This window comes from Phoca vitulina, unplaced genomic scaffold (assembly GCF_004348235.1).
Source record: "Phoca vitulina isolate PV1807 unplaced genomic scaffold, GSC_HSeal_1.0 scaffold1, whole genome shotgun sequence".
Lineage (NCBI taxonomy): Eukaryota > Metazoa > Chordata > Mammalia > Carnivora > Phocidae > Phoca > Phoca vitulina.
The window spans coordinates 56,862,910-56,882,469 of NW_022589704.1; the positions used below are offsets into that span (position 1 = coordinate 56,862,910).

Below are 19,560 nucleotides of genomic sequence, written 5' to 3' on the forward strand. Positions count from 1 at the left end.
CGCCTTAGGCGCGTAGAGGCCTTGGGGGTACTTTGCTGCAAACTCCACCTCTTCTCAACCTCAGCTTAACGAAAACTCCCCGTCTCAGGCTTCAGAGTGGCAGTAAAGTGGGTTTAGGCGCGCGCCTGTCTAACGTTTTGCCCTCCTTCCTACCCAGGGCCAGGAAGCGACAGCAACAAAAATACCGGGCTCCTGTGGCAGAGCTCGGAGGACTCATCGCGCTTTCTCTCCCGCCACTCGCAACCTTTTCCAGAGTTCACCTTACTTCTCCGCACACCGTCAAACCCTTCCCGCGACCCCAACATCCAGCTGTTACAGCGTCCCACACCCACGCCAGTCTCCAGCCCCTGCCAATCGCAGGGTTCATCAGGGCTTACGGAGACTCCTCTCTTCTGGCTCTGCGGTCCCGCCTCCTTCCAGAACTGCTTCCCGCCCTCCGGGCTCTTTGTCCAATCGTCAGCTAGTGAGTGTTCTTTGGTTCCCGCCCCCTCCTTCCCCGCCCTCCTGAGGTACCGCCCCCTCCCCCTTAAGGCTGACGGAATCACCTGACCCGGAGGCGCTCCGACGGAAAGGAGGCAAGAAGGGGCGTGTGTGTGGAGGGGAGGGGCGCGAGAAGAAAGGGGGGATGCCGGGAGTGGGGCGGGGAGAAGGGGGGGGGTGGTGGTGTCAGTCCGATCTCGCGAGAGAGGACGGAAGCCTGTGGGAGCCCGTGGCCTTTAAAGTGCGGTTCAGCCCTTTCCTCCCGGGGTAGTTTGTAAACACGGCTGAGCTCGGGCCTCCGTGGCGACCGAGAGAAGCATGAACTAGTGTCCTGGAAAGGTGAGTCGTGATGGGGAGAAGGCCGTAGGGATGGAGACTGTAGGGATATGGAGAAAGAAGGCACTAACATGGCGACGTCGCTCACCGTAGTCCCCACCCCCCGCTTCCCATCACCTCGGGCGCTCCTGCCTCAGTGCCTAGCCCTCGGGGCGACTGAGGCTGTACTGCCACCTCAGCGGCTCGCGCGGCGTCTGCTTCGGGAGCCCGACCGGCCGGGCGGGACCGTTAGGTAACTGGCATTCGTTGTTCCGGCCCCTCCCCGCTCGCGCGCTTTCCTAACGAAGAGGAAAAAGGAATAACGGCTCCTCTTAGACCCCTCCCCCCGATTTATCTTCCCCCTTCTCTGGTTAGTTCAGAGGTCTCCGGGCTCCACGTCGCGTCCGCGAGGGCGCAGGGAGACCCCCTTCAGTCCTTGGATTAGCAGGAAGAGGGCCGGCTCTGGTCTCCCCACCCAGGACTCAGTGGTTGGGGACTGTGTATAGGTGATGGTGGCCGGGATGAGGATCGGGAGGCGCAGCAGAAAATAGGGTCAGGGTCTCTGCCTGTGGTGGAACATGATGGAACAAATGGTATGGAGAACCTCTGAGCTGAAGGTCTCGGCCTTTTCTGTCCTTTCTGCCCCCTCACACTCCCGCCACCCCCCACTTTTTCCCGGTGGGGCGGGGCTGAGGTGTGGGTGCAGATTGATTCTGGTATTTTCCCCCATTTTTTACCTCCCTGCATGGACTGCAGGGCCTCTGTAGGGAAATAACCTGTTCTTTTTATTGATGCCCTAGGGAACAGGGCTGAGAGATTGTGTGTGTGTATGTGTGTATTTTCTGTGTTAGCTCGCTAGAGGAAGGAGAAGGCGGAGGAGCTAGGGACTATTTTGTGTCCTTAGGTAGTATAAAATTGCCTTTGCTTAAGGGAGAGTTTAAAACTGGTTGAGGCGAAGAGCAAAACTCCTGTGAATATGATGGAATGAAAGGGATTACACCTCATGGACCTTCACCCTATTGACTAATACCTAAATTATGTGAAAGTTATAATTTCTTAGGAATTTTAAATTATGGAGACTAACAATGCGTAAGTTTAATATACATATTTGAAATCAAAACAAAAACTATTCCTCTGAGTGCACTTTTGGTCCTTTTTGAAGAAACCACGGGCACTGTCAGTAATAGCCTTTCTAGGTGTAATTCTTAAATAGCCATGTAACCTTGGTCTATTGTACCAAAACTATAAAGGTGATAAGCTTGTTTAAAATTCAGCCCTACAGGGTTAAGTGACCTGAAAGACAAATACAGTAGCAATTACATCTTGTAATTAAATTTGTTACACTGACTTTAGGAATCCACTTAAACACTTCAGAACTGCGGGAACATCTTTGTAAAGTGTGTTAAAAAAAAATAGAGATGCCCTTCTGCAGATAAAGAATTAGAGTTAAGGATGTTCTTGAATCTTTGGTCATCAATAATTGAATAACAAAAATCCTAGTCTTTGTAAAGTAATTTATAAGAATTTTACAAATTTATGGTGGTTCGTATGCTGCTTTCCTAAGACCTGTTTTATCTTTTTTGAGAGGATTACTGCCATTAAATTTTCAATTATTTGAACTATATTGTAATTTAGCACATAGGTGTTTGTATTTGTCAGTAAGGAAGGAGCTTTCAGGAACTGTGTGTGTGTTTAAGGTACACATGCCTTCTGTAGATCTGATTGCATTTCCTGGAAATTCTTTTTAAAATAACCTTTATTAGAATGTTTATTTCATCTTTGGGGCACTTTACCATAATCTATTAAATATGTAATCCAGAAATGCCTGTATTTACGTGGAGTATTTGCTTCATATATTTAAACTAAAATAACAGTACATATTAAGGTTATTATGTCAGCTCTTTAACATAATTTGTAGCAATGCTTTTTCTTGGTATTCAGGATTTGAAAGCTATCAATATCATTTTTAAAAATGTTATGCTATACATCAAATGTCTACAATAACTAGCATTAAGTCTGAAGAAATAGTCTACATTTTTCCTACCTAAATTTTTGTGTTTTGAAAAAGTTGGGTTTTAATGATTTAGATGTTCTCTGCTGGTAAATTGTTAGATCATGTTAGATCAAATGTGTAGATCTTATCTGTGTCATCTTGAGCAGATAATACAATCTCTCTTTTCAAAAACCCATTGAATAATAATTGGATAGTCAACTGATCCTTATAAAAATCAATACATTTAGTACTTGCTATACTATTCACTGTAATTAAAATGTACTATAGGAAAGCAACAAATCTGCATTGTTGTAGTCAGTAGTTTAACTTAGTATTTCTGTGTTTATCCTTTAACTCACACCTATTCCTTGAGACTAAGGGACTTACCTAAAATACTGCATGTTTTCTTAATGTAATTCTTAAGAGGTATTAATGATAGTATTCACTATTTACGTCCAGGGGAAAACCCACAAAACATTTTATTTCTTTTGCTCTGTTTCTTGAGCTCAAGATGAAAAAGTTAGAGTAAAATATAATTTCATAAAAATTTAAGGAAGTTTGTGGACCTTTATGGCCAACAATAATTGGAATTATTTTACATATATTACTATAAATGTGTCCTGCATTATATAATTATAGATACACGTATTTATATATACTATTTTCATTTATTTTTAACACTCTTGAAATGTGTATTCGTTTACACTTTTAAGTATGTTTAAGTGATGCTTTTCTTTTCCCCCCTTGGCATTTTGGCAGTGGTAGTAGAGTGATTAAAAACATTTTTTTGTAACAAGAAGGGATGTAAATAGAATGCTTTTGGGGCAAGGCTTATTCACCCATGTCTGCATTCTCTACCTTAAAACAAAGATAGTGATTCTCGTTTTTTTCTGTCTTAATACCCAAGGAATAGAAACTCTCCTAACAGTAGTAGTAGCTTATTACCGCAGAGATTCTCAACAAGATTAGTAGGGAAAACAGGGTGGGAATGATTAAAATTGGCAAAAAGCCAGTTGGCAAAATACCAAGTATATTTTGGTTCTTTGGCTAGTAGTGTGTATCTTTATCTATAATACTACCTTAATTTACAAATTCCTTAAATGTTCTTCAGTTTGCTTACCTGAATCTAAACTTTTGTCGTTCCAACTTTATAGCTTTGTTCTTCCAATTTTATACCTTTGTTTTTTCTAATTCTTGTGTGTGGGCTATGTTTCTATTTACTGAACACTTAAAATAGTGTTACTAGAAATCAACTACAAGTTTGCCCTACTGACAAATAACTTTTCATTATTTTTGTCACCTTCTAATTTCTGCATATATATTATAGCTTTGACAGAATTTTATCATTAGATACAGTTAATGTTTTATTTTTACAGCTTTAGCATTTCCCCATATTGTCTAACCTTGGTGATCTATAATGGTTACATGATAGTTTACCAATTGACCATTAAAATTTCCTCAATTTTAAATGCCCAACAGGAAAATGATTGTTTTCAGTTTCCATTTTAACATTGAATTGAGCATCTCTATGCGTATATCTTTTTATTTATTTTGAATTATTTCTGTAGGATACTAATTTCAAATGACATTACTAGGTCAAAGGATATAAATGTTTCTATATTGCCAGATTTTTGCCTCCCCAAAGAGTTGATTGAGCAAGTCTATACTGTCAGAATCTGAGTGCACCAATTTTATCATAATTTTACCAACTTTGGAGTTACGCTGATTAATAAAGTAGGATTGCTTAATTAGGAATTATTAATGGGAATAAGTTGCATTATTTAGCAGTTTTATTTAGTAGACCGTATCAATCTGTAGTTATTTGCCTACCAGTGATCTGTGTGCTGGGACAGATAATGTATATTTTATATTTTCTTCATTTCACTGACTCTCATAAAGATTACTGAAACTTGACAGTGTTGTAACAGTAATCCTTAAATTTGGTGTAGTTTTACATGGTTTACATGTTGGATGTTTTATGCTAGTTTACTTTTATATAAGAGCTACTTTTTGACTTACGGATTTATGAGTTATTAAAAATCATAATGACATTTGTTTACAAATAGGTAATCCTTGAAATGAAGAATGTGTACGTTATAGCCACATTGATTGAGTTTTCTTTGTGTTGTCTTCTGGTACATAGTATGTATATAATCAGTGTTTTAGGGTAGTTATCAGCCGGACTGTCATGGATCTGCCACTTATCATCTGTATCACCTTGGGCAAATAATAACTTCTCTGTGCTTCAATTTCCTTATTTTTAAAGATAATACTTAATTCATAGCTTTGTTCAAATAATTAGTGTATATAGAACGCTTAAAACAGTGTCAGGAACTAATGAATACTTAGTATATGGTGTGGTAATTATTGTTAAAGTACATTCAGAGGGCGCCTGCGTGGCTCAGTTGGTTAAGCGACTGCCTTCGGCTCAGGTCATGATCCTGGAGTCCCTGGATTGAGTCCCGCATGGGGCTCCCTGCTCGGCAGGGAGTCTGCTTCGCCCTCTGACCCTATCCCCTCTCATGTGTTCTCCCTCTCTCATTCTCTCTCTCTCAAATAAATAAATAAAATCTTTAAAAAAAAAAAAAAAGTACATTCAGAAATGATAATAATCTACCATAGCCCTTCCAGGTATGTGTGATGTAGCTTGAAGGCAAGACATCAATCATCTCTTTAGTAGCTTTGGCAATAAAGTTGAGTTTTCCATAGGAATTTATAATTTGGGTGCAACTTACTATGTTAGAATTTTCATAAATCATGTGAGAGGGTATCTCCTATTTTTTTGTTCCCTTTCTCCCCAAGTCAGACTTTTTCTATATAAAACTCATGTAGTATAGCATTACTCATATTTTGAGATGATAAAATTGTGACAGTATGATTTCCATAAAATCTAATTATCATTTTCTTCTATTCCACCAATTCCACTAGAAACATTTTGGTGAAACCTTTCATTCCTTCCTTTTCATAATGGAAGAGATGATTAAATAAAATGCCACATTTCTTTTTTTTTTTTTTTTTTTTTTTTTAAAGATTTTATTTATTCATTTGAGACAGAGATACAGAGAGAGAGCGAGAGCATGAGCAGGGGAGAGGCAGGCTCCCCGCCGAGCCAGGAGCCAGACGTGGGGCTCGATCCCAGGACCCTGGGATCATGACCTGAGCCGAAGGCAGACGCTTAATCATCTGAGCCACCCAGGCTAAAATGCCACATTTCTAATGTTTGTTCTTTTTTTAATTCTAATTAGTTAACATATAGTATTAGTTTCAGGTGTACAATATAGTGATTCATAACTTACATACCTAACCCTGTGCTCATCACTACAAGTGCACTCCTTAAACCCCATCACCTATTTAATCCATCCCCCTACACCCCCCCCGTAACCATCAGTTCTCTATAATTAAGAGTCTGTTTCTTGATTTGTCTCTCTCATTTTATTTTCCCTTTTCTTGTTTGTTTTGTTTCTTAAATTGCACATACAAGTGAAATCATATGGTATTTGTCTTTCTCTGCCTTATTTCACTTAGCATAATACTCTCTAGTTCCATGCATGTCATTGCAAATGGCAAGATTTCATTCTTTTTTATGACTGAGTAATATTCCATTGAGTGAGTGAGTGTGTGTGGGTGTGTGTGTATCACATCTTTATCATTCATTTATCAATGGACACTTTGCGCTGCTTCCAGTGCATATGTGTGTATCACATCATCTTTATCCGTTCATTTATCAATGGACACTTGGGCTGCTTCCATTGTAAATAATGCCGCTATAAACATAGGGGTGCATGTATCTCTTTGAATTAGTGTTCTCGTATTCTTCAGGTAAATGCCCAGTAGTGCAGTTGCTGGTTCATAAGGTAGTTCTGTTAGCTTTTTGAGGAATCTCCATACTGGTTTCCAGTTGCTGTACCAGTTTGCATTCGCATGAACAGTGCACAGGTGTTCCTTTTTCTCCACATCCTCACCAACACCTGTTATTTCTTGTGTTGTTGATTTTAGCCCTTCTGATGGGTGTGAAGGTGGTACCTCGTAGTTTTGATTTGCATTTGCCTGATAAGTGATGATGAGCATCTTTTCATGTGTCTGCTGGCCATCTGTATGTCTTCTTCTAATGTTCTTTTGAGTTCTTTATTGATTATTCAACTAATGTAACATCAGTTCTCAATCACAGTGTTGAGAGTCACTGTGTCTTTTATCATTTGTAAAGAAGGTTTTAATAATTATTGACATATGATGTTGGATTGAAGCTTATTTAGTAATATCTCTTTCACTTAATTTTGATATACTTTGAGAGGAAGAGGAGCTTACTAGTGTTGCAGTAGGAATTATACATAATCTATACCCTATCTTATTTGTACTTTATTCATAATGAGAAATTAGTATCAATATACTCTTAATAGCAGTGATAACTAGGACTTACTGTAATTCTTGGTGAACTGTGAATTTCTGTTTTCTTTTTACTTGTACAAAAGGTAAGTTTTTAGTAAGAATACAATAATAATAAAAGATACAAGAATACAATTAGAATAAAAACAATAGTAGATACGTACATTTTTTACATCTACCTTTAGGAAAATAATGCTATGGGCATTATTTTATATAACAGATGTGATTACCAAATCTTAAATGATGTTATTAGTAAAAATTTGGATTAGCACTGTTCATATTCATAACCATTAATCTGTATGGTCTTTTTATTTGTGTATTTTTTTAGATTATTTTTTTAAGATTTTATTTATTTGTCAGAGAGAGAAAGTGCATGCACAAGCAGGGGGAGCGGCAGGCAGAGGGAGAAGCAGGCTCCCGCTGAGCAAGGAGCCTGATGCAGGACTCGATCCCAGGACCCTGGGATCATGACCTGAGCCAAAAGCAGATGCTTAACCGACTGAGCCTTCCAGATGTCCCTAGATTTATTTTATTTTATTTTAGAGACAGAGAGAGTGTGTGGTTGAGTAGGGGAGGGCAGAGGGAGAGGGAAGGAGAGAATCCTCAAGCAGACTCCCTGCTGAGCGTGGAGCCTAACACAGTGCTAGATCCCACTACCCATGAGAACACGACCTAAGCTGAAACCAAGAGCCGGACACCTAACTGACTGAGCCACCTAGGTGCCCCTGTATTTGTATATTTCTAATGTTCTGTTGTAATTTTAGGCTATAAGACAAGAACTTGCTTACCTTATATCACCTAGGGATTAGAGGTCTGGGAATAATTAAGACTCACTTAAAAAATGAAGTTTAACTTAAAAACTTACATTTTTATTAAAGGATATTTGATATATTGGGTTGATCTCAATACTCACATAGTCATACTTTCATGAATACAATATTGGGAAAAGTCTGAGGTGTTCTTTGTGTGTGCCATCACTTTGAGGAATTTCATCAAAATGCTTATATACTCTTGGGAATTGGGGATATGTGTGAAGAACATCTGTTGTGTCTGCTGAGTGGGGCAAAATTAAAAGCTGCTTTCCTCATTAAAGCTGGGCTTCTATTTTTCTCACTTCTGAGGTGTTTGATTTCCTTACACAGAACTAAACATTGTATACCAAATAACCTTATGGGATAACATCAAATTCATGGGTTAAAGATTAAAAACCTTTTGTTTAAAAATTAAACATGTAGTTCTCAGTTTGGGGCTTTAAAGAAGGTAGTAAGATTAGGATTGATTAAGCGATAGGAAAATGTACATTTAATGTCCAAGTAAAATACAGTAAAACTTGTAATAATAGATACCATGTAAGTGCCATGCACTATACTATGTATTTTGTATATATTATTATCCTTTATTCTTTTTGACAACACTTAAAGTGGTGTATTGTTTCTTACTGTTGAGGATCATAGTGAAATCATACCATTTAAAAGTTTTCTAATATAGAAACTCAAAGGTACCTTAACCTTGAAAAGGAGTTACTAGCTCATAGTTACAGGTTTTCAAACTCTTAGGTTCAAGTTTTGTTACTATGACCATACTGATGTTCCCAGGACCCCAGGATTGCTCTAGGATAACTTTTTGCATTTTGTGGCTCTTGACCAAGATATAGGAAGGAAATTAAAGCACAGAGTTCTTTGTCTATAAGGTATTGCTGCCCTTGAAGCCTTGTGACACAAGCCTATCCTCCTGGGTACCTTAACATTTTTGCTCACACTGTTAATGTCCTATTCCTGCATCACAAATTACCACATATTTTGCATCTTAAAACAACACAAATTTGTCTCACAGTTTTTGTAGGTCAGAAGTCCAGGTGGGCTCAGCTGGGTCTTCTGCTTAGGGTCTTACAAACCCAAAATTTATTGTTGGCTGAGCTGTATTCCATGCTAGAGTGTCTGGGGGAAAAATCCACTTCCGGGTTCGTTCAGATTCTTGGCTGAATGCAGATTCCTTTTGGACTGATAACCACTTAGATGGTTATTCAGCTCTTAGAAGCTGAAAGGCTTTCAGTCCTGTCCCCTCCAGTAATGACAAGTCAGGTCTCCCTCATGCTTCTAATATTTTTGACTTATGCTACTACTGAATCTCTGAGACTCCAGACAGAGAAAGTTTTCTGTTCTTAAGGGCTCCTGTAATTAGATTGGGCCACCTGGATAACCCAGAATAATCTTCCTGTTTTAGGATTTGTAATCTTTTTACATCTTCAGAGTCCATTTTGCCATATAATATAACTATTCATAGTTTCCAGGGATTTGGGTGTGTTGGGGGACCATTCTACCTACTACACTAATGGGCTCCTGAAAAGAAATTTGATAAACTTTGTACCCTTGCACATTACTAAGTTGAATCCTAAAATTTTTCATCTTAAGTTTGAATAGTTGAAAAAAAGTACAATTTCTGGCTTTTCTAGATACTGACACTACTTTTTTTTTATAAGTACCTAATTTCAGTAGTGATTTGATGCTATCATTGGTTTTAAAAAACAGACTAGAGGGGCGCCTGGGTGGCTCAGTCGTTAAAGCATCTGCCTTCAGCTCAGGTCATGATCCCAGGGTCCTGGGATCGAGCCCCGCATCGGGCTCCCTGCTCGGGGGGAAGCCTGCTTCTCCCTCTTCGCGCTCCCCCTGCTTGTGTTCCCTCTCTCGCTATGTCTCTCTGTGTCAAATTAATAAAATCTTGAAAAAAAAAATTAAAAAAAACAGACTAGAATTAATTCATCTTTAACAGTTGGAAATTTTCATTATTCCTCTTATTAACCTATTTAACTTCCTCTTCTTCAACTTAATTTTATTTGAATCCAGTGGATTTTAATGTGTTTTAAAGTATTGATCACTTTATCATACTTCTCTGCAATAAATATAAATTGAACTTTTCTCAGTTTCTTATTGATTTCTTCTCTTCATGGAGCTCTCTCGGGACAGTGCATTTTTGGACAATATTTTGAGAATGGAAGAAGCAATCATTAAATGAAAAGTTTTTATTGTTCCTGTCATCACACTAAACAATATATATGAATTCAGAACATTCCTAAACACAGGGCAAAATGCCATTCTTAAACACAGTGCTTTAGCAGAAATACTTCTAAGACAGGCAAAGACACAAGCCTGAGGTTAAATGGTGCCTGGATTAAGGGAGGCTTTAAGACACTTTTTATTTTTATTTTATTTAATTTTTTAAGAGAGATTTTGTGAGCTTTTTGGTTTTTTTTTTTTTTTTTTTTTAAAGATTTTATTTATTTATTTGAGAGAGAGAATGGGAGAGAGAGAGAGCACAAGAGGGGGGAGCGGGAGAGGGAGAAGCAGACTCCCCGCTGAGCAGGGAGCCCGATGCGGGACTCGATCCCGGGACTCCAGGACCATGACCTGAGCCGAAGGCAGTCGCTTAACCAACTGAGCCACCCAGGCGCCCTGGTTTTTTTTTTTTAAGATTTTATTTATTTTTCAACAGAGAGAGAGGGAACACAAGCAGAGGGAGTGGGAGAGGGAGAAGCAGGCTTCCCGCGGAACAGGGAGCCCGATGTGGTACTCAATCCCGAGACCCTGGGATCATGACCTGAGCTGAAGGCAGATGCTTAATGACTGAGCCACCCAGGCGCCCTTTAAGACACTTTTTAAATAATCCCCTTGTTTTGTTCCATGAAGGTTTTACAACCTGGGGGCAGTGCATGGTAACGAGATTTGGTATGGGTGAGAAGTATGGGTTTCTTTTGAGCTGTGGAAGAATGAGGATTTAGGGAAAGTAGACCATTTTTAGGAAAGGAAACATAGGGAAATTAAAGATACAAAAATTTTCTTAAAACTTATCCTGCTCAGGTGTCCCTTGGAATGCATTAGTGTACCTTCAGTAATACATACACCTGTTTGAACACTGCCTTGAAAAGACTGTCCTCTCCCTGCCTAGCTCCTGTCCTCCGACAAGGCCAGAAACCCATAGACTCTTCTGGGTCTATGTCAAGTTCCTTTCTCACATGAATATCTACTTTCTGAGCCTTGTTTTTGTTTTTGTTTAAAGATTTTGTCAGAGAGATAGAGCACAAGCAGGGGGAGCCACAGGCAGAGGGAGAGGGAGAAGCAGACTCCCCACTGATCAGGGAGCCCGATGTGGGACTCGATCCCAGGACACTGAGATCATGACCCGAGCCGAAGGCAGATGCTTAACCATCTGAGCCACCCAGGCGCCCCCTGAGCCTTGTTTTTTGACACAATATCTGCTTTCCAGAATGTTTACCATTAGCAGTGTTTGCCTCCTTCCGCAGAGCCCATACCCCTTAACCACAGGTTAATTATATCCAAATACAGGCATACCTTAGAGATATGGCAGGTTAGGTTCCTGATGACCACAATAAAGCAAGAGGAATGAATTTTTTTGGTTTCCTAGTGCATTTAAAATTTATGTTTTCACTATGCTGTAGTCTTTTTTTTTTTAAGATTTTATTTATTTGACAGAGACACAGCGAGAGAGGGAACACAAGCAGGGGGAGTGGGAGAGGGAGGAGCAGGTCCCCCGCAGAGCAGGGAGCCTGATGTGGGGCTCGATCCCAGGACCCTGGGACCATGACCTGAGCTGAAGGCAGACACTTAACGACTGAGCCACCCAGGTGCCCCCACTATGCGGTAGTCTTTTAAGTGTGTGCTAATATTATATCTTAAAAAAAACTGTACATATCTTAATTTAAAAATCCTTTATTGCTAAAAAAAAAAAAATGCTAACCATCATCTGAGCTTTCAGCCAGTTGTAATCTTTTTGCTGGTGTAGGGTTTTGCCCGTGGTGGCTCTTCACTGATCAGGTGGTGGTTGCTGAAGATGGGGTGGCTATGGCAATTTCTTTAAACATCAATGAAGTTTACCCATGGTAGAACTTTCAAAGTTGGAGTCAATCCTCTCAAGCCCAATCACTGCTTTATCAACTAATTTTATGTAATATCCTAAATTCTTTGCTATCATTTTTTTTTTTTAAGATTTTATTTGTCAGAGCACAAAGCAGGGGGAGTGGCAGGCAGAGAGGGAGAAGCAGACTCCCCACTGAGCAGAGAGCCCGACGACGTGGGACTCAATTCCAGGACCCTGGGATCATGACCCGAGCCGAAGGCAGACACTCAACCGACTGAGCAACCCAGGCGTCCCTTTGCTATCATTTCAATAATCTTCAGAGCATCTTTACCAGGAGTAGATTCCATCTCAAGAAATCACTTTCTTTGCTCATGCATAAAGAGCAGCTCCTCATTTGTTCAAGTTTATCATGAGATTGCAGCAATTCAGTCACATCTTTAGGTTCCACTTCTAGTTCTCTTGCTGTTTCCACCACATTTGTATTTACTTCCTCCACTGAAGTCTTGAACCCCTCAAAATCATCATGAGAGTTGGAATCAACTTCTTCCAGACTCCTCTGTTAATGTTGATATTTTGACCTCTTCCCATGAATCACAAATGCTCTTAATGGCATCTAAAATGGTGAATCTTCTTTAGAAGGTTTTCAGTTTTGTCTAGATCCATCAGAGGAATCACTATCTATAGTAGCTACAGTTTTATAAAATGTATTTCTTAAATAAGACTTGAAAGAATTACTCCTTGATCCATGGGCAGCAGAATAGATGTGTTTAGCAGGCATGAAAACATTAATCTTGTTACACATCTCCATTAAAGTTTTTGGGTGTCAGGTGCATTGTCAGTGAGCAGTAACATTTTGAAAGGAATCTTTTTTTCTGAGCAGCATGTCTCAACAGTGGGCTTACAATATTCACTAAACCATGTTGTAAACAGAGGTGCTGTCATTCAGACTTTGTTCCATTTATAGAGCACAGGCAGAGTAGATTGAGTGTAATTCTTAAGGGCTCTAAGATTTTCAGAATGATCAAGGAGCATTGGCTTCAACTTAAAGTTACCAGCTGTGTTAGCCCCTAACAAGAAAGCCTGTTCTTTGAAGCTTTGAAACCAGACATGAACTTTTTTTCTAGCTATGAAAGCCCTAGAGGGTATCTTCTTCTGATCTGAGGCTGTTTCATCTACATTGAAAATCTTTTGTTTAGTGTAGCCACCGTCATTAATGATCTTAGCTAGATATTCTAGATAACTTGTTGCAGTTTCTATATTAGCACTTGCTGCTTCACCTTGTACTTTAAAAAAAAAAATTTTAAGTAATCTCTACACCCAGTGTGGGGCTCGAACTTAAGACCCTGAGATCAAGAGTTGCATGCTCTACTGACGGAGCTAGCCAGGTGCCCCCTCATCTTACACTTTTATGTTATAGAGGTGGCTTCTTTCCTTAAACCTCATGAACCGGCTCTGCCAGCTTCCAACTTTTCTTCTGCAGCTTCTTCACCTCTCTCAGCCGCCTTAGAATTAAGGAGAGTTAGGGCCTTAGTCTGGATTAGGTTTTAGCTTAAGGTAATGTATATCAATCAAAGTAGTCATGACCTGAGCTGAAGGCAGATGCTTAACAACTGAGGCACCCAGGCGCCTTTAAGACACTTTTTAAATAACAGTTTTCTGCCATGTATAGCTGGTTTGATCTATTCATACCACCAAAAGTTTCAATTGTAAGGCTGTTTCATTTATCATTTGCATGTTCACTAGAATAGCACTTTTGATTTCCATCAAGAAGTTTACCTTTGCATTCACAGCTTGGCTACCTGTTTGGTCAAGAGGCCTAGCTTTTGGCCTATCTCGGCTTTCAACATGCTTTCCTCACAAGCATAATCATTTCTAGCTTTTGGTTTAATGTGGGAGATGTGCCCCTCTTCCTTTCCCTTGAACATTTAGAGGCCATTGTAGGGTCATTAATTGGTCTAATTTCAATATTGTTGTGTCGCAGGGCACAGGGAAGCAGAAAGAGAGGGAGAGAGATGGGGGAGGAGCTGGTAGGTGGAACCGTTAGAACTTAAACAGCACTTATCAATTAAGTTTGCTGTCTTATGTGGGTGTAGTCCATGGCACCCTAAAACAATTATAATAGTAACATCAAAGATCACTGATCATAAATCACCATAACAAATATAATAATAGTGAAGAAGTTTGAAATTTGCAAGAATTACCAAAAGGTGACACAAAGACATGAAGTGAGCAAATGCTGTTGAAAAATTGGCACCAATAGAGTTGTTCCATGTAGTGAAGGTTGCCAAAAACCTTCAGTTTATAAAAAATGCACTATCTGTGAGGCACAATAAAATAATATGCTTGTATAAGAAATACATATACAGTAGCTAGGGTAGGGTAGCAGTGGTAAAAGAGAAGTTCTTTACATCTGTGTGTTTCAGGTTACAAAAAAACCCCAAAAACAAACAAACAAAAATATTGTTTAATGTCTTTCAAAGTCTGGATGATAATCTTAACATTGCATGCATAAAACATAAGCTGTATAGGCCAGGCCAGGTACAGCTTGCTAGCTTAATCTTGTTGCCTTTCTCTTGAAGTGAAGACCAGAAGTCCATCTTGCTGTTTTCTAGGGTGTTAGTTCCTGGTCTTTTGTGAGCAACTGCTAAAATAAGAACACAGCACTCCATAGGAAAATCTTAAGCCCTACTTAAAAATATACATTTCCCTGAAAGAAACAATTTGCAGAAATTTATCTCTACCTAGAAAATGTGAACCTTTACACAGAGGCATTTGTCCTTTGAATTGCTGTTCCATTTATAGTCCTTATTTTACATTTGTACAGCTAAGTATCCTGTTCAGGGCGCTTTCCCTTTAAGGAACAGTCTGTGTAAAACAGAATTTTGATGCAGCTTTGAAATGAGAGTCTTTCCAGCTTCTAGTATTCTCATCAAAGTTTTAAACATGAAGACTGTTTCAGCCAGCCTTATTCAAGGTAAAGTGCAATCCTTCTTTTCAACAGTCTGTGCAATAGGGACATCTCCCAAGTTCATACACAGCTTAATGAGAGTTCAGTCCTTAAATAATGGTAGAGGAAAGTCTACTTTCCCTTTTAACATCTTGTTCCAGGATTACTGCCTTTTCCTAATGGAATTGGTAACTTGGTTTTCTGCCAGGTTATTACCCAGACTCCGCTTGGGCACTCCATTACTTATATAATGGCCCTGTGTTAATCATTTCTGAGTTTTGTGGACCTCACATGTGAGTTTATTCTCCCAAACTACAACTTATTTAGGTTGTTTCTTTGCTATTGCATTGTTATTCTGGTCTTCAGATTTTTCTCTTTTTTCTCTGTCACCTACAGATTGGCCTTTTATATTTAGAGAAGTTCTTTATGAACACTGGTCTTGCTCCTTGGCCACTGGCAGGACTTTCTGCTTTTGAAAGCTCCCTTCAGTGGACTGCTAAGACATTTCTACAAGGTATCCCACCATCCTATATTTTAGGGTGAGAGAGTATGATGACAGAAATGTTGACCAGTATTCATTTTCTTCTTTTTCTTTATTATTGATGCTCCAGTTTTTAGCTGAGCATATGGTGAAATAAAGAATTTATTTCTCAGCTAGGTATAGCTGTTGTGACTTAAGTTCTGGTGTATGGAATGTAAATAGACGTTTCCTGTGAGCTGTTGGAAAATTTCCTAAATAGGAGACTATTGCTCATCTTCTCATTCTCCTTCCTGCTGTCTGATCAGCAGGTGTTATGGTTAGACCTTAAGCAGTTATTTTAAACCATGAAGGGGATACCACATGTTGAGGATGGCAAAACAACAAAATAGAAGGAGCCTGGGTTCCTAATGATCATGGTTTGGGATTGCCTATGCTTTTATGTGAAAGAAATAAACTTCTGAATCATTTAAGCTATTGTTAACAAATTTTGAGTTTTCTGTCACTCATAGCTGAACCCAATCCAGCTGATACAGGTATAAAAAAATCAAGCTGTTTCCAAATGAAAAGCATATGAACTGGGTCCCCTGGATGGTATGGTGCAGCACTGACGCACAAAAAATTTTCATCTCTAAATAAAAACTTGGAAGAAAAGAAAAAAAAACATATATTATCATCTCCACTTAGAATTTTGATGCTCAGATTCAGCACTGCCATTTCACCAGTTATCTATGACTACCCCTCCCTTCTATTAAAAAGCTTCATTTTTCTCCTTTCACCAAGATTCCGCTGCTGTACTTCCGTCTTTGAAGCTGTTACACCTTTAGGTGGCATTTTGCTAGGAGTTACAGGCAACCACAGGATAAACATCTTCCTGGAGCATTGAAACTTTTGGAGGGAACCTTAATTTTTATATCAGAAAATAATGGAATGAAAGGCAAACTTCACATACATTTTTAAATATAAAGTAAATGCTTAAAAATTTTTGTGTCGGAGTTCAACTGCATGAGCCTATTTCCTCAGATCTCACAGAGTAAGGAGTTCAATCTCTTTTCTGCCTTTCCTTTGCCCTAGGGAGACTCAGATGGAAACTTGAGAAGCACTGCTTACTTGATTAGAGCTAAGGGATTCCTGGCAGCAGTGAATAAAGCTCATGGCCCACCAGTTAGAAAGGTAAGAGATTTTAAGCTTTTAATGCAAAAGTGGTTTTTTATTTTCCAATTGTCTCTCAAATATTACTGAGTTCAACAGATGCTTCCAGATAGTATCCTCAGGGTGCTAGTGTCCTACCATATTGATAGTATTCAGTAAAAATAGCCTGCTTCTCCCTCTCCTCTCCCCCTGCTTGTGTTCCCTCTCTCGCTGTGTCTCTCTCTGCCGAATAAATAAATAAAAGCTTCCACAAAAAATAAAATAAAAAATAAAAGAACATTGAAGACTTAATATTAAATTGTTTAATTGTTTTTGAAAGATTTTATTTGTCAGAGAGAGAGCACAAGCAGGGGGAGCAGCAGGCAGAAGAAGAAGCAGGCTCCCCGCTGAGCAAGGAGCCTGATGAGGGTACTCGATCCCAGGACCCTGGGATCATGACCTGAGCTGAAGGCAGACGCTTAACTGACTGAGCCACCCAGGCGTCCCAAATTGTTTAATTTTAACTCAGAGCCTCCTAAACTTATCTGACTAGGGAATTCTCTATAGCAAAGGGTCCGCATATGAAAGTCCCAATTCTTCTAGGATTTTATAACAGATAGTAACAAGAGTTACTCCTTGAAGTATTTTCTTTTTTTTTTTTTTTAAGTAAGCTCTACGCCCAGTATGGGGCCTAAACTCATGACCCCAAGATCAAGAGTCACATGCTCTACCTACTGAGCCAGCCAAACACCCTGAAGTATTTTCTATAGTCCAAAAATATTTTGGACAAAAAGTATTGCCCGTTTGAAGGCTGTACATGCTAACTAAAATGTCAACATTTATTTGCTTTTTTTTTTTTTTTAAAGATTTTATTTATTTATTTGACAGAGAGAGACACAGCGAGAGAGGGAACACAAGCAGAGGGAGTGGGAGAGGGAGAAGCAGGCTTCCCGCCAAGCAGGGAGCCCGATGCGGGGCTCGATCCCAGGACCCTGGAATCATGACCTGAGCCGAAGGCAGACGCTTAACCACTGAGCCACCCAGGCGCCCCAACATATATTTGCTTTTGTATTGAATTAAATCCACTAAATTTAGTTCCGTGATTATTCACACTGATCAGAAACATTAATAGGAAGTTATATAGTCCTCAAATATACCTTTATTGAAAGTCTTCTGTGTGTCAGCCACAGCGTGGTGAAGTTAAAAATATAAAATACAGTGGTTTCTCATTCCAAGCCATTTATAGTTTGGGGATATAGCTTCTAAAAATGGAAGGAAATTTTTGATAAATTAAATGTGATCTGGCATACAAAATCTTTCAAAACATGGTGGTCTAGTGATAGACTTTGTCAGATATATCAAGATACACAAGCAGATTGGCCTGTGCTGTTGTACCTAAATCTGAAGGTTCAGATCAAAAGAGAAACCATGTGTAAATGTACAGTTACTCTAATTTGGACAAAATTTAGAAAATAAATATATATGTATAATGTATTTGAAAAAGTAAAAATTTTTAAGCAGGGAATTTTTCAAGGAGGAAAGGATGGCAAACTTTTTCTTGCACACTGATATATATAGGTTAAATAATTTCTGAGCTGCTTGACCAACTTAAATGTTCAAATCCTGATTTGGTTAGAAGTATTCCATAAAATGTAATTCCAGGGGCACCTGGGTGGCTCAGTCAGTTAAGTGTTCAACTTTTGATTTCGGCTCAGGTCATGCTCTCAGGGTTTTGAGATTGAACCCAGTGTCAGGCTCCGCATTCAGTGGGGAGTCTGCTTCTTCCTGTCTCTCTCCCTCTCCCTCTCTCTTCCTCCCTCTCTCTCTTCCTCCCTCCCTCTCTCCCTCAGCCCCTCCCCCCACATGTGTGTGTGCCCACCCCCCTCTCTCTCTAAAATAAATAAATCTTTTTTTAAAAAAATGTAAATTCCATGAGGGCAGGGACTATGTATCATTGTACCCTAGAGTCTAGCACAATTCCTGCCCTCTTGCATGTACTCAATAAATATTTATTGACTAAATGACTAAGTAAATGAGTGATCTGAACTTAAGGGTAGAGAGATAGTGGATGGAGGGTGAACAGTGTTTACTAAGAAAGATGGGTAGGTGGGAAGTGAGAGCATTCTAGGCTGAGAGATGGATCGGATTAAAAGCCTGCATGAGACTAGAGCCAAAGGATTAAGGAGTAGCATAAGACTGGGGTAGAAGGCAGGGGTCAGTCCATATGCGATGGTGTGGAGGCCTTTTGAGGCCTTATCGTAAACATTTATTTTATAACTGGTCCTTTCCTCTCATTTTGACGGGTACTGTTGGTGTGCAAATCATCATTCTCTTTTCTGAATTTAGCAGTAATTTGTACTGGCTTTCTGATGCATAGTGTTGGCCTTTAATCCATCCTCCATACTTCTATTAGATCTTGCAAAAATTTCCCTTTGATTATCTAGTTCAGCATCATAAAATCTTTCCATTTTTTTACAGCATAATTAAGCACACTTATTCTTTAAAGGGCCAGATAGTGGATATTTTAGACTTTATAGGGGCCACATATGGTCTCTGTTGCTTATTCTCCTCCCACCCCCGCCCATTTAAAAATGTGAAAAACTTGCTTAGCTCAACATTTTGGCACAGGCTTGTATTTATAACTTCAGGGTAGCAGTGGGATGGGGGTGGTGAGGGTGGAATCCAAACTCCTTGCCAGGGTAATAAAGGCCCTTCAAGATTTGCTTCTCTTTCTGGCCTTATCTCTCTTCCCTTCAGCCTTATATCCCCATGCTTCAGCCATCAGAAGTTCTTAAAGATCTCTCAGTGTACTTCTACTTCATTGTGATTCTGCATGCTTGCTGTCTTCTCTGCTGAAAAAACATCATCCCTCACTGCCTGATGCCTCTACCTTTGAGACTACTACTACTTCAGTAGTAGCCTTCCCAGACCCTCTCTCCACATTTGGCAATGTACTTGTCT

General features: G+C 39.5%; 1 protein-coding gene across 5 annotated transcripts in view; it reads left to right on the forward strand.

Moving 5' to 3' along the window:
• The first annotated feature begins 669 nt into the window (after positions 1 to 669).
• ATF2 (activating transcription factor 2) overlaps positions 670 to 19,560 on the forward strand; it is an 86,828-nt gene continuing 67,937 nt past the window's right edge. For 3 of the 5 annotated variants that reach the window (XM_032407672.1, XM_032407699.1, XM_032407706.1), the window contains exons 1-2: positions 670 to 819; positions 16,543 to 16,641. The gene's annotated coding sequence lies outside the window, so the exon portion shown is untranslated. Of the gene's footprint in view, positions 820 to 868; positions 1,049 to 16,542; positions 16,642 to 19,560 lie in introns of those variants that run through there. The other 2 variants (XM_032407681.1, XM_032407690.1) reach the window with 2 other exon arrangements.